The sequence below is a fragment of the Crocodylus siamensis genome, chromosome 10, assembly GCF_052110815.1.
Source record: "Crocodylus siamensis isolate JL-2025a chromosome 10, ASM5211081v1, whole genome shotgun sequence".
NCBI classification, from domain to species: Eukaryota; Metazoa; Chordata; order Crocodylia; family Crocodylidae; genus Crocodylus; species Crocodylus siamensis.
The window spans coordinates 57,194,168-57,209,011 of NC_143404.1; positions in this window are offsets into that span (position 1 = coordinate 57,194,168).

Here is a 14,844-nt window from a genome sequence, read left to right on the forward strand (position 1 = left end):
AAGCTGGGAGCAAGGGAAAAGCTTGTCATGTTCTAAGTGGACCAATCCTTTTGTTTCCTAAGATGTTCCATAATACTTAGCATAAATACTCCTTATTTGGAGTATTTATGCTAAGGTCAGATTGTTTTAAAACAATGTGAGTATTAAGTTGAATGCTTAATTCATGTTTACGATGTAAGCAAGAATAGCTAATTAGGCCTGTTATGCTTCACCATTACCTTGCATATTGTGCAAGTAGTTAGGTGGGTGACTATCATGAACACTCTCCCTTAATGATTAATATATAGTGTGATCCTGGTATTATCCTGGAGTACAGTGCTACACACTAGGGCTGTATGAAGCTTTGGGTGGTGATTTGATTTGGAGGAGATTCGGCTTGATCCAGTGGCTGACTCTCCGAATCTGAATCAAATCAGGGGACCAATTTAAAGGTCCAAATCAATTCAAAGCTCTCCGAATCTTAGGAAAAGATTCGGAGAGCTTTGGTGATTCGGGCAGTCCACAGTGGCTGCAGCAGGGAGCTGCAGCCACTCCAAGCTGGTAAGTACTAGGGGCTGGGGGGGGGACCATGGGGAGACCTCTGCCAGCCCCCAGCCCCCGCCTGCTCCCCCAGCCCCCCCGCAGTTGCCCTGCCCGCCCCAACTCCCGGCCCTTTAAAGAAAAGCCCTGGTACTGCCAGGCAGGGGCAATCCCTGCTGACCCCCACTGCCCCACACTGCATGGGGGGGCTCTGCCACGACCCCCCCAACCCCCACCCCTCACTCCCACAGCCCCCCACACACAGGTGCCCCACCCAGGCCAGCTCTGGCCCTTTAAGAAAAGAAAAAAACAAGAAAAGCCCCAGGACTCACCACTCCTGCAGCAGCCTCAGAGCTTTGGGGGGGTCATGCAGAACCCCCACCTGGCACGGGGCAGCGGGAATCACCCCCACCAGCAGGAACAGTGAGTGCGGGGGTTTTCTTGGGTTTTTTTTGTCTTAAAGGGCTAGAGCTGGTCTGGGTGGCACCTGTGGAGGTTCTGGGGGAGCGAGGGGGGAATCAGGGAGCTCATGGCAGAGCCCTGCATGCAGCGTGGGGCAGTGGGGGGAGGCAGCGGGGATCATCCCCCTGTCTGGCAGCACTCTGTGAGCTGAGGCTTTTTTCCCCCAAAGAGCTGGGAGCTGGGGTGGGCAGGGCAGCCATTGCCAGGCTGGGAGAGCAGGTGGGGGATGGGCCTGGCTGTTTCAGCAGCAGCCAAATCTCCGAATCAGATTTGGCCGAATTGATTCGGGAGAGTGATTCAAATCACCAGATCGAATCACTGTCTCCCAAATCAGCCAAATCCTAAGTGAATACTAGCTGCTTCGCACAGGCCTACTCTGCTGACATCATACCTGATAGCTCTCCTGTCATAACCACTCATCCAACAGTAATGAATCCAGCTAGGGGAACAAAGGGTTTATCCATACAAATGAAACCCCAGTGACTATTTTTGTTAGTTTAATTCTGAATGCAGGTTGCAGGTAGCATTTTTCACATGAGCAGAGCTGCTATAGACCAAGGTGCTTGTGGCTTATTAGAACCACAGGAAGTACTCACAGTTACTACAACTTTCTGTTCACTTCCCAAATGACTATTCAGGTATAACCTGTTTCATTATTCTTTCCTTTTTGTTACAACTGTAAAGCACAGTTTTCTAGGCATAAATGAACTGTCTCAAAGGATTGCAGTCCCTGGAATTGGCCCCATTCCCTCCTGCCCAGGCATAGCTTCCCTCTGGGGAGGGTGGCCAGCCCGGGAAGCTGACATGGTAAAGGGATCTGAGGGGCACACAGAATCCAGCCCCCAGTTATTTGGAAGTTGGCCATGCCCTGATCTATAGGATACGGGTTTCTGATTTGGGGTTAGAAGGTCTGGCTGCCACCAAACCTGCCATATGACCTTGGGCTACTTGCTTTCCCCCACTTCAGCTCTCTGCTGGTCTTGCCTATTTCAACTGCAAACTCCAAAGCCAAGATCATCCCTTCGTGTGTCTGTGCGGTTCCTGGTGGAGTGGGTTGCTGTTGCAGTCAAAGCCTTTGTGCTATAGTAATGCAAAACTAATATGGATATTAATAGTAATACAATCAAAGGCACTGACTCCACTTATACTCACGTTATCTCTCTCTCTTTCTCTCTCTCTCTCCCCCCTTTTTACCATATTTTACCTGCATTAGAGCAACACAGCTGCCTTTGCTAATGGAACAAACATTTTACAGGTAACCTGTTTGGTGGGTTGGGGTTTTCTTGGGCAGTGCAATACTTATATGGTTTATTTGCTGTCCTTGCCTTTCAGTTTAGCAGGACTGGAAAAGGTTCCCTTTCCTCTTATAATGCTCATGCGCTGCCTCAGTTTTTATCAGCAAAGCCTGTGAGCAAATTGGAAGTCAGCAAAGGGCCTACTCAGTTTTTTTTCTATTATGCTTCTACCAGCTACTGATGGATAGCATCTATTAGCAGAATTAGAAGCAATGAGACAGTGAAATAAACCCCTGTCCCAACCCTGAGTTAATGTAATGAAACTAGAAGCTCAGCGAAGCAGGAAGCCAATGTCATCACTTTGCTTTCCAGTTATTCTTGGGAAATACGGTAGCAACAGGAGTTCAGCCCGTGCATTCTCCCTCTAACACAGACACATTGGAATAATGTTCTTGTCTTGGGTCAACAGAAATTTCACATTCTCACCTTATCAGCTGATGGTCTACAAGGTGAGTGAGGACTTACTCATTGCTCGTGGGGTTGGAGGCTGAATTTTCCATAGGTTACAGTATGCAGGCAGGGATTCAATGGGAGTAATTTGCTGGGTATTTGCAGATGATGACAGCAACATTCTCGTTTACAGCTCCTCTGGGAGCTTTCACTTCTAATGTGGACAGTTTTTAGCAAATGGCACATTTTGATTCTTAAAATAGCTAGCTAGAAAATAAACAGACTCAAATACTTCAAAGAGAGTTCAGATGCATTACTGAACTCATCTCAGAATGCCCTTGTTACTCTTCTGCTCTGTGATACCACCTGAAACTAAAAACTCAAGAAAAAAAATACTGTCCAATTAAAAAGGTGATCACTTGTTTTTTACCTCTGGAAAAGCCATTCTAGAATGTCTTCAGTCCTGTCTTATTTCACTATTGACCTTACTTAATCAGAATGTCTGTTTCTCTCATTTCATAGATTTCATAGACATCAGGGCTGGAAGGGACCTCGGGTCCAGCCCCCTGCCCAAAGGGCAGGAAGTCAGCTGGGGTCATAGGATCCCAGCAAGATAAGCATCCAATTTACTCTTGAAGGTGTTCAATGTAGGTGCTTGAACCACCTCCGCTGGCAGGCTGTTCCAGACCTTGGGGGCTCGGACAGTAAAGAAATTCTTCCTTATGTCCAGCCTGAAACGGTCTTGCAGGAGTTTGTGACCGTTAAACCTCGTCATCCCTTGGGGCGCTCTGGTGAACAGACGTTCCCCCAGATCCTGGTGGTCGCCCCTGATAAACTTATAGGTGGCCATCAGATCACCCCTGAGCCTGAGCTTTTCCAGGCTAAAGAGTCCCATGGCTCTCAGCCTGTCATCGTAAGATCTGTTTTCCTGACCTCTGATCATGCGCATGGCTCTCCTCTGGACTCTCTCAAGCTTCTCCACATCCTTTTTGAATTGTGGAGCCCAAAACTGGACGCAGTATTCCAGCTGCGGCCTCACCAAGGCCGAGTACAAGGGGAGAATGACGTCCCGGGATTTGCTTGAGAAGCATCTATGGATGCACGCCAGCATTTTGGTCGCTTTACTAGCCGCAGCATCGCATTGCAGGCTCATGTTCATCTTGTGGTCAATGATGACCCCCAAGTCTTTTTCTTCTGTAGTGCTAACCAACGTAGCACTGCCAAGCCTATAAGGCTGCTGCAGGTTTTTCCTCCCAAGATGGAGAACCTTGCATTTATCGGTGTTAAACACCATGAGGTTCTCGTCTGCCCATTTGCTGAGCTTGTCCAGGTCAGCCTGGATCACCCGCCTATCTTCTGGCGTGGATGCTTTGCCCCAAAGTTTGGTGTCATCGGCGAACTTGGCCAGTCCGCTTCTGACTCCAATGTCCACATCGTTAATGAAGATGTTGAACAGGATGGGTCCCAGGACACAGCCTTGAGGGACCCCACTGGTCACAGGGCACCACGATGAGTGACTGCCATCAATCACAACCCTCTGGGTCCGACCACGAAGCCAATTTCCCAGCCAGCGGATCGTGGTGGAGCCAAGGCCACAACTGGGCAGTTTGGCCAAGAGGTGATCATGGGATACCAGATCAAAAGCTTTTTTGAAGTCAAGATATATGACATCAATCTCTTCTCCCTTGTCCAGGTGATAGGTCACCTGGTCATAGAAGGAAATGAGATTGGTCAAACAAGACCTACCCGCAACAAACCCGTGCTGGCTGTCCCTCAGGATGTTAGCCTGGGCCAGTCCCTCAAGGATGGCCTCCTTAATAAACTTTTCTAAGATCTTCCCCAGGATAGAAGTCAGGCTAATGGGCCTGTAGTTAGCCGGATCCACTCTCCTCCCTTTCTTGAAGATTGGCACCACATTGGCCTTCTTCCAGTCTTCAGGCACTACACCAGAGCGCCGGGAGTTTTCAAAGATCCGTGCCAGGGGCTGGGCTATGACGCTCGCCAGCTCCTTGAGTACCCTGGGGTGCAGGTTGTCAGGGCCAGCTGGCTGGAAGGTATCCAGCTTCTCAAGGTGTTCCTTCACGAGGTCAGCATTGATGGAGGGTAGGGGATCCCTCTCACCCAGATTTCCCTGTCCCATAGCAGGCATGGGCATCCCGTGTAACTGATGAAAGACTGACGCAAAGTACCTATTTAATAGGTTGGCTTTTTCCTGGGCGTCAGTTGTCAGTTGCCCCATCTGGTTTAGCAGGAGTCCAACATTGCCCTTGCTTTTCCTCCGGCTCCCCACATATCTGAAAAAGGACTTTTTGTTGTTCTTGATGCCTGAAGCTAGTTGGAGTTCAGTTGCAGCCTTGGCTTTCCTGGTTTGGTCCCTGCAGGACCGGACCAGCGCGGAGTAATCCTCCTTGGAGGTGAATCCCGTCCTCCATCCTTTGTAGGCTTTCCTTTTTAGCCACAGTAGGTCCGCTAGGTCCCTGGAGAGCCAGGGGGACTGCTGTGCCTTCTTGCTGCCTTCCCTCCATGTTGGAATAGATTTAGCTTGTGCACTGAGGATCGCTTCCTTGAGAAGCAACCACTCTTCTTGAACTCCCAACTCTCTGGGGTCATGGTCCCTGAGGGCCTGACCGACAAGCCTCTTGAGCTTGTCAAAGTCGGCTTTTCTGAAGTCAAGGACTTCTTCTGTGTTGCTGACTGACTTGCCAGCTTTACGGCGGATGGGGAAGGTGATCAGCTCGTGGTCGCTGTCACCCAGCTTCCCATCCATCACTAGGTCGCCGATTAGGTCATCCCCCGTAGCCAGTACCAGGTCAGGCAGCGCTTTGCCTCTTGTTGGCCCATAGACTTCTTGAGCTGCTGCTGTGGCTGCTGCTCCCCCTCTCTGGCCTGTGCTGGCTTTTGAAGTTCCCTCCCAGTGCCAGCTGATGTCAGGCCCCCGCAGTCTCTCAGCCACACTGATAAAGTGTGGGGGGAATGTTGCCTGCTGTTCCATGTCTTGTCTTGCTGTTCCTGCAACAGGTAAGTAAACTTGAGGCTTGGCTTTATCTGTGCCATATCCCCAAGCTTCCCTATGTGCCTCAGTGTTTCCCTGCCATCAGTGCTGGGGTCTCCAGCTCCTCAGGGTTGTTGCTCTGCGATACTGAGAATTGGGTTTTGCCTATGATGGGAAGGAAACCCCCCAGACTACAAACTCTTTCTACCTTACAGTAAAATCACCTCATCCTAACTACCTTCCCTACCCACCCCCCCACCCCAAATCCTTCTGTCTTGTTTATATGCCAGGCTCTTCTCTTGATTAATGGATTGGGAGAGATCAGATGCATCCTCATCATTTGGGGAAAAAAGGTGTGTTCAAGTCTTCTTTAATGTGGCAGGGCACCTTTGGCATCTGCCACTTTAAGGGCCTGAGTAGGCAGCAGAACAGCCTCCAGGTGTCTGCACTGCCTATCAGGAGAGCCACAGGGCCAGCAGGAGACTGCCTGATTGGGAAAAGGGCCTAGATGCTGGAGAATAAGAGCAGGCCCTGAGCAGTAGAGCCAGCAGTTGCTGCAAGCAGCCAGAGGGGGAACATCACCTGGCTGGAGCTGCTACTCCCTGAACACCTGGAGGTCAAGGGCTGGAACAGGTTCCTGGTCCTAGGGCATGACCTAAAACTATACCTTGCTGGGGCTGGCTGGTGTGGTGGGGCTGCTTGTGGTACTGCAGTTTCCAGGAAATGTCACACCTGTGCCTATCAGTAAGTGAGAAGAAGATCCTTGTAGATATTTTCAGCAAGAACAAACAGAATCTTAAGGCTGATCCTGTTGCTGTGAAACTCAAAGGTGCTGGGGGTTGCTGACCCAGGCCTGGCAAAGTGTGGCATTTTGCTTGGCATGCTCGCCTCAGGGCAGACAGTGGGGAAGGGGCCGGGGCTGTGCTGGCAAAACAAGGATCAGGCCCCTCATGGCTCCCCCACTGTCCACCCTGGTGCATTTTACAAGCTGAAGTTGCAGGTGTTTTTGGTGCTTGGCCCAAAAATGCTGGAAACCCCTGTGTCAGGCCAGTTCTGCAAACCAAAGTGATCTAGGAAAAATTGACAGACACTAAAACCTTTAGGCACCTTCAAACGAGCTTCCAGGAATCTTTGCCTGTTTCCTTATCAAGGGGGTATTATTATTATAGTTTGCAGTAATGCCCAGGTACCCCAGTCAGGGGCCAGGACCCTGTTGTGCTAGGAGCTGTACAAACACAGAAGAGTCCTTGCCCCCAAAGAGCTCCCATGTGCAGTATTACTAAAACAAACTCACAAACCCTGGGTGAGGATTTTTTCCCTTTTAAAACTGCAAGCTACTGCCAAGTGTTTTTATCTAACAATATAGAAAGGCTGTAGTTTGCAGTTTTGTGTGTTTGTTTATTTTAAACCCTCCAAGATCAGATTGATAAATCCGTGGTATCAGCTATTCCCACAGCAGCAAATTGGGGAAATGCAAGTCAGGTTAGGGATTTAAGATTTCTAAATCACCAGTCTGTGAAGAAGATAATTCAGCTGCAGTGGCTCTCCTGTTGACAGCCTCATGGGTTGAGACTTGGATAGTCTTGGAGAGGTATAAGTTTTTGGGAAAAGGATTGCAAGCAGGGTGATGAGTGCATTCCTCCATTAGAGACTGCCTCCCCACATTTTCAGTAAGACAAGCACTACATAACTCAGCAATGTCAGCATTGTAACTGCTGCATGAACCTTGCACAGGGGCTGCACTTCGCTGTTTCTCATCAGCCTCACCCTTTTTCTTATCTAGTCTCTTTGCAGAGATAATAAACTTTGAGCAAGGTGGTACCCAGTAGGTGACATTGCCCTGCATTACCTGGTTGGGTCTATTAAGCAGTCCCTAGTTGGGACTGTACAGACAAAGTCCAAAGCTGAATCGATTCAATTTTTGCAGGTTAGTCTAATCTGAGTAGATTGAACTAATAATTAAGTAAACAGACATTCACTTTTGATTCTGAAAATGCAGCCACATGCCTGCAGCAGCCCAGACCAGAAGCTGGGGAGTGCCAGAGCCCACCTCCCTGATCTGGTGGAGTAGACAGCTTGGGCCAAGGCTAGCCTGCCCATCCTGTGAGGGGGTGTTTACCAGGGAGGTGCAAGGCATCCTGGGATGCTGGGTGACTGTGAGTTAACTTGAATCTGGAGGGGATCTGGGACAGAAGTTCAATAAACTTATTTAAACTAAATCAGTGAAGTCTGATACTACATCCATCCAGGTCTATCTTAAACCGGTTTTGGCCATTTTGAAAGTTCATGTCCACTGAACTTCTGTTGTGTTACAGATTTGAACTGGTTTCTGATCACTTATACCAGTTTGTGTGTAATTTCTATCCCTAGTCTTACTGGTAACTGTGCTTATCAGTTTACAGTAACAATAGTCTGATTCGGTCTGCAGGCTTCCCATACTTTCCTTGGCTGTGGTTTGTTTAGGATTGTTCTGCCAAGAAATTAGCTTCAGTGTTGGTTTTGTCAGTGCTTCAACTTGTTTGTGGATGCTATCAAGAATTAGTCAAACTTTCTTCACTGGAATCAGGTGGACTTTTGCATAGCTGTATCTGTACTGCCTGTAGTGCCTCAGACTTTGTGTATCCTGATTGCAAGTCCATGGAAAGTGTTTGTTTGAGGAGCAGTTTAAAACCATTTTACAAAGACGCCTAGGCAAACAACAAGCTGTTACAGCTGCTGCAGCAGCTTGTGCCTCTCTTGGATAGACAAGTGTGGCCTCGTGTCACTAACTTGTTGATTTTCAGTACCTGGACAGTGTCCCATCTCCCTATTTGCGTGTCGCTGGAGCCAGTGAGCACTGACCATTTCAATCTGACAGGAGCTAAACTTTTGTAATCCTGGGCCACATCACATGCCAGGAGCCCAGAAAAGGTCTCCCCCTGATTCATCTGCTGAACTGCTGAATGCAACTACTGTACTGGTGAATTTGGTTGCGTTTGGGGCTGCGTATGCGGTAACGTTCTTTAGAATTCTTCAGGATGCAAACTCTTGTGCAGGGGTAAAACAGCATGATGGTTTGCTACTTTACTGTTAAACATTACTTTGTGCACAACCAAAGAAATGCACAGGGATCCTGGTTTCCTCTGTTTAAATAGACCAAATTCTCTAATTTAAAACCCCCCAAATCTGTGTTTTTCTGCAATTGAAATAAAACGCCACTATGTTTATAAGTGTCAGTTGAACACAATGTTTTATTGATATATTTATAATTTTAAAGCAAGTTGGAAGTCTATTGTGGCAGGGCACTGTTTGTGCCTGCCACTTTAAGAGCTGGGGCCAAGCAGCCAGCAGGTGTATAATTGCGGCAGCCACTTTAGAGCTCTGTCTGCCCATATAAACAGGGCAGTTCGCTGCTGGCAGGCAGGCAGGCAGCAACAGTGCCTGGCTGCAAGGCCCTTACCTGTCATCTGGAGGTAAGGGAGGAGCTGTAGGGGATGATCAGGAGGCTCCTGGTCCTGGGCATGACCTAAAACTGCACCCTCCCAGGAGTGGGTAGCCTGGTGGAGCTCTCAGAGGCGTGGGATCCCCCAGGAAATGCCAAGCCAGTTATCACCCTGGGTCAGGTGGTGGCTCCTAGCATGTGATGTGGCCCAGGATTACAAAAGTTTACCTCCCATCAGATGGGAAGGGTCAGTGCCCACTGGCTCCACCTACATGCACATAGGGAGATAGGACACTGTCCAGGGACTGCAAATCAACAGGTTAGTGACACGAGGCCACACCTGTCTATCCAAGAGAGGCACATGGTGCTGCAGGAACTGTAACAGCTTGCTGTTTGACTAGGCATCTTTGTAAAGGTGGGTTGGGGTGCCTTAAACCCAGCTCCCACAACTGGGTGGGTCACCCGCTGGTAGGGTCCTGCGGATGGACCCCAGGAGTGAGAGTGGGGCTAGAGGCTCAGAGGCCTGACAGTGCCCTCAGTTGGGCGGGGCTGGGGCCAAGACCAGAACCGTCAAAAGGGCCAGGGGTGAGGGATGCCCAGAGCTTGGAGTGCCTGGGGTTCCCGGCTGGTCTTGGAGGCGAGGCCAGGGCCTTTGTGGCTTGAATCTTGGATAAACAGGATCTTGATGGCTATGGGTTGCCTGTAGCCAAAGGCATTTGCATGATGAAGTGACCGTGAGGAAAAAGTAAGTATCTTTTAGTTCAGAGTGATCTCTGACACCTGTTAGAATCCTAGCACACTGGGTGTGTTTTCTTCACCTTACCCACAGGATCAGACACCAGCCTGATAAACTCAGTGGTATGTACTTGTACATAATGCTGAGCAGCCTCAGCACGTGACAATAACATGCAAAGCTCGCTGCGGGCTGCAAGGTTACAAAAGAAAGAAAAGGTGCTGTTACATTTTTCTCACTCTGATTTGGGTGGAAGAGAGAAGCCACTTCTGCATGAAGTGCAAGGCCACACAGGTGAAGGAGTTTCCTGCTTGGAAAATGTTACTAATATGTGATGAACTTCATTCTCCTCTGCACTGGTTTGCCATATAGCTAGATGTTCTCTGCTCTTCTGCATCATCAAAGATTGCCCTCCATTTTTCAGACCAGAGGATGCAGCATGTGCTTTTGCTAAACTATATGCTGTGGATTGTACCAGCGAATGCTGCTCCTTATGGCTATCGTGATGCATCCGAGTTTTTTGCCTCTGTCACATCCTTTGTTAAAAAATGTGAAGTGGGAGGACTGGATTCTGTTCTATGTGCCTAAAAATCACACCCAAATCCCCTACCCCCCACAGTGATGAAGCCTGCATGAGTTTCTGTTCCATGGGAAGCTTCTCCCACTGCCAAGAAACAGCGCCTGGCATTCAACTCGAAGCCTCCCTTTCTACGTTGTACTCTTGCTTTTACGCCCTCTATACCCCTGAATAATTCCACCCACATAGAACTGACTCACTTTGTTTCTCTGCTGTCACTTCCCCCCAACTCCATCAGCATGGTGCCTTCCTCATATTTTATTTGTCTGTTACCTCAAAACACTTGTGTGATCTTGTTTTTTTCCTAGTTGCACTTCTTTGTAGACCCCAGCTGCTAATTCAGTAGTGAAAGGGACTAACATAACTCTCTTCTACCATCGCATAGTTCTTTTGCTTCTGTTTCGCATGCCACACTCAGAATTGTGGTTTCCTGTTATGTGCACAGGAATTTTCTAAAGCCCATAACTGATGTAAGTGAGAGGGCTCTGTTTTATCATATAAGAGTGTACATCTTCCTATGAAATCACACTGAAATGGTTTGGCTAGTGTGGTAGTTTGACCCCTAGCACCACTTCAGACCTGAAGGAATGCATGAGCACTCTATTAACAATCATCTCAAGCTCCCTTGCAAAGGGCTGGAAGCCTGACACAGGCATATTCATCAACCCCGCAAGTACAGTGTGGGACACCTGAGCCGCTGTTGTTTAACAAACCAAGATTCACTGGATGCAGTGTGTGGCCAGATTTTCTTGGATGAGCAGGGCAGTCTTATTAGCGTTAGAATTCAGCTGGAGGCCGTCTGTCCTATGCCCTGGACTCCGTATAACTGGTAGGGTCCTCCTATCTCTCCTACCCAACCTCTCCAATATTCTTGTATCACCTCAGCCAACAGCTATTAAATTACCTTTGGCAAATATAAAGTCTCTGTAGTTTGTGCTGCATTTGCTGCTTATCCCTTTCATTCAATGCTTGCATTTTTTAACCCCCTATATCAACAGTTGGCAACCTTTTCAGGCTGTAGCATGCAATGACCAGCTTAGATCAGCGGCTAACAAGTGCTAGGACCTGTCTGCTTCTACCACCACTGCTTCACCCCACTGCCACATAAGAGAAGCTCCAGCTGCCAAATGCTGCTGAAGGACCGCCATCCACAGGCTGGATCCAATGACTGCAGGCCCAATCTGACCCACATGCCATAGGCTTCCACCCTGATCTATGTAAATCACATCTTTTTGCTTTCAGGTCTGGAAGTGTTTTGCAGGATCTTCATGTTTCCCCACACACCTTGAGGCCAGTTGTTATAAATGTACTGTTTGTGTAATCCCCTCCCACACACTCTTAAGACATTTGCTTTAGCCAGGTATTGAGGCTGCTGCTGGTATTCCAGAATGAGAGGTACTTTATTTTCATGTATTGTGTTACCAAACCAAACATTTTTCTTTGTAAAAATGGTCTTCCTTTTGAGGGAAACTATGAATGTGTAGGCCAAAACATAAGGCCATATTCTTTGTTTCTGAATAGCTTGATGAGCCTGCCAATTTAGAACTGTTGATCAGATGCAATGCATCTGAAGCACATTTGTAGCATATTCTAGACAGAGATGTATTTATTTTATTAACCATGGAAATGATGCCACTAAATTCCAGGCCTGCTCTTGTTCCTATTTGTGTCAACAGCAAAGCTTGCACTGACTTCAGTAGGAGGAGGTTTGGGTCCTTCCTGTATAACTTCGTCACAATCTACGTTCAAGGCCAAGTGGAACTGAGACCCCGCCACTCCCATTCATGCCGCAGCAGAGATGTGTGGTATGTCTGAAACAGGGCTGGCCTTAGGGAAAATGGGACCCTGGGCAAACTTGCATTTTGGCACCCTTTGAGTTGAAGTATGTAGTAGTATTAGCAAAAGCTTCAGAAATAAAGCCCCAAAGGAGCTGCTGGGCTGGATTTGGAGATTTGCTTCCCCACAGGCAAGCAATACAGCTGCTTTGCAGGAACAAGGTAGGTGGACTGGAGCAGGCGCCACCCTCACCTCGAACGTGCCAGGCCTGGTTCCTACTGAGCAGCTGCTGGGGGCAGGGGGCAGGCTGGGCTGGACACCGCTCCTCCTGTCTAGGACGGAGATTGGCTGGAGTGGGGTGGGTCCCCTAGGCAGTCCCTTACATCGCCTACCCATAGAGCTGACCCTGGTCTGAAAAGCAGATCCTCAGTCACTTCTTATAGACCAGTTCCTGTCACTGCAAATAGTGAGATTTTGTAAAGGAAAACTGTAGAAATCAAAATCAAAGCAGGTTCATTTGGAACGCATGGCTTGAGTCAAAAACCCGCTGAAATCAAACTCACTTTGAGCTGCATCCAGAACTTAGGCCACGAAAGAATCTGCAACTCCCTCCACAGAGCTAGCTCTGTTGCACCCTGCTTACAGGATCTGGCACTTAATTCTTAGGCCTTCCAGGGGCAGAAATTGCTTGGAGCAGAGACAACATGCTGCCCACCTGAGCTAGTCAGGAAAGATCAAGGAACTCGCTATTGTACTTGACAAGCAATAGATTTCCACTTTCTCTTTATAATGCGAGTCCTGGAGAAAGGTGCACAGGCTTTACTACAAGTTGTGCTTGATTTCTCAGAAATGAATCTTAGCAATGCAAGCTAGTGTGCCAAAGGCATTCTTTGAAATTACATATGGAGTCAATAAAAAGAGTGCTTTGCTGTAGAGGTAGAAAGGACTTCCAAATGCAATCAATTCTTTGGAAACAGAAAATCACTTGAAGATTACACCAAGAGTGGCACAAAGTGAAAAAAGTCAAGCAATGCAAAGTGAAGTCTGACACTCCCATATTAATAATCATCTTTACTGATTTTGCAAGACTCACTGCAGGACTTGAGAAGCACGTTCACTGGGAATTTCAGGGAACACTGCTCAGTTTCTTCCAAAATCTTAATTTTATCCTCAGAACCTCTGCCTAAAACTTGTTTTCATTTTTTTTTATTTTCACTTTTTGTAATTACTTGAAAATATGCACTATCCAGTGCGAATGCAGCCTGCACCCCAGCTGAAATTCAGAGCAAGGTCTGCGCAACACTTAAATCTCACTGGCCTGCAGAAGTCCTCAGGGCTAGAGTGAATTTCACCCACATTGTATACACACACTCAGTCTCACCCACGTTGTATATACTCACACACCCACATTGTATACACACGCTTCGTACCCAGTCACGTCCTAGATGTGAAATTTGCCATGCCAAAGGCCATGAGAATGCCCAGACTACTGGTCCTGCAGCTTTTCAGGACCTGATCCAAAGGTCTTTGAACATGTAATCTTCCGAAGTCCTTTAACCTGAGGCTTAAATGGGATTTAAGCAGTGCAGGAGGTTTCATATGGATCATCTACCGAGGGATGAATTCCACCTTTTGGATACAGAAGTTTCTTTATGACATTAAGGATGTAAAGAAGTAGCCTTTATATTAGTGCTATGAAAACCCCATAAGAACAGCATAGTGCAACATGTAAGTTAATGCTGATGCTTAATTAATGTAAATCTTAATTTATCACTAAGTCTTAGAGTTATGCTTACTATAAATATGTAAATACCTTCCCTGGGCTTCCAGCTGCTTGATAACTAGCAGGATGGCAATAAGGACCCAGTATCTCCTCCCATCAGCTGAGTGGTTTATTGTCTCTAAAGTTCCCCAGCTAGAAGTCTTTGCACTTAGTTCAGTTAGTCATTCGTGACTTAACTATGAATTTTCAGTGGGTTTGTTTTTCAGAATGCGGGTTGGATTTTTCTACAGCCTTGTAAAGAGGTGAAGCAGGGGTTTTCTGTTGCTTCATATCAAAATAATGCAGTAACCCTTGGAACAAGTCTGGACAGAGCATAATTAACCAATTACTGGTCAGAATTGCAAACTGGGAGGGAGCTGGGATCTGGAAGTGATGACATAAACTGGAGTATGCGTGTCCATGGAGGTGACAAAGCTATGGGAAAAGCAAGCTGTATTCCGTTCAGTGCTTGTTCTGATCGGCTGAAATCAGCATTAGAAGGAAGCAGTGTACCACCATGGAGGTGGACAACCTTAGGGACTCTGCCACTGATGATCACAGCAAGTTCCCCTTTTCAGAAATCAGAAGTGGAAAAGAAGCATTTGACTGTCTAGTGCTCGCCGTTCACACTTTTTCAGCAGAACTTTTTTATAGCTTGACATTTACATGCTTACGTGCTTTGCTGGCCCAGGGTCATGCCTCATCTCCACCCAGCAAAGGCATCACTATCCCCTTCTGTGTGACTGCTGTTCTTAGTGACTACTACTCTTGGTCTGGCCAGGCAGGTTGGTAAACAGTTCCAGATTCAGAGGGAGCCTGTCACTTCTCCCCTGACATGGCATTCAGGTCTCCTGTTCTACCCCCAGCCAGCTGGCTTGTGTTCCTGTAAGTTTTAAAGAAACCATACAACTCATCAC